This window comes from Rhinopithecus roxellana, chromosome 14 (genome assembly GCF_007565055.1).
Source record: "Rhinopithecus roxellana isolate Shanxi Qingling chromosome 14, ASM756505v1, whole genome shotgun sequence".
In the NCBI taxonomy this organism is placed as follows: Eukaryota; Metazoa; Chordata; class Mammalia; order Primates; family Cercopithecidae; genus Rhinopithecus; species Rhinopithecus roxellana.
Window position 1 is genome coordinate 115782205 of NC_044562.1, and position 869 is coordinate 115783073.

General features: G+C 35.6%; 1 pseudogene; it reads right to left on the bottom strand.

Annotated features, from left to right (window-relative positions):
• Positions 1-417: 417 nt before the first annotated feature.
• Positions 418-544, bottom strand: LOC115893415 (annotated as a pseudogene).
• Between the last annotated feature and the right edge of the window lie 325 nt (positions 545-869).

The following is an 869-nucleotide window of genomic DNA, read 5'->3' on the forward strand; positions in this document are numbered from 1 at the left end:
TGATGTTACCTTTCAACTGAACCGCATCATCTTGTTGGCAAAGCACTTCACGAATACTATCATTTCACTATTGCAGGGACCTTGGAATTAGACATCTTCATTCTATTTTTACAGAAAAACAAAAAGGAACTCAAATAAGTAGGTTTTCTCTAAGGTTGTGCAACTTATAATCACATGTTAGGACTCAGTGTAGGTCTTCTGACTTCAAGTTCAGAGTTTCCAATGCTGTGTCAGAACCTGTCTTTGGCTTTCTCTAGTTCTGCTGCTTTTTAAATACGCAAATGGATCTGGTTATTGGATTGTTATTAAGGTTTTTTTTTTTTTAGTGTCTGCATTTCTTATGCTCATTTTCTTCTCTGTATGCTCATTTAGAATTCTACATATTTACAGCTGTGTTTCTCAACTTCTTTTTTTTATTATTGCTCCTCCTTTCCTAGGAGAAAAATTTAATTTAAATTACATTCTTCCTAATGATAGAAATTAAATATTAAACTGATAAGAACAGATACTATACTTGATCTTAGCCAAAAGGCTGAGAAGTGAAGAGAAATTAGATATTAAGGAATAAGATTTTGACAGGTACAGTTGAGCCTCGGAGGACCACAAACTATGATGTCTGATACTTTGTTCCTCAACAACCAATTTTAATCTTCTTGGGAGTTCAGAAATGCTGTTAATGGACACACCAATTTAGATGACTAACCCTGGCTATCAGGGCAGAGAGGAGAGCTGTTGAGCATACTGATGGATCGTATAACCATATGTGTGTAACTAGTGGAACACATGACACTGACATTACTCTCAGCTCACATCAACTAATGACTTACAGGGAAGCTGTGCTTAGTGTGGATGGCTAATTATTCAAACAT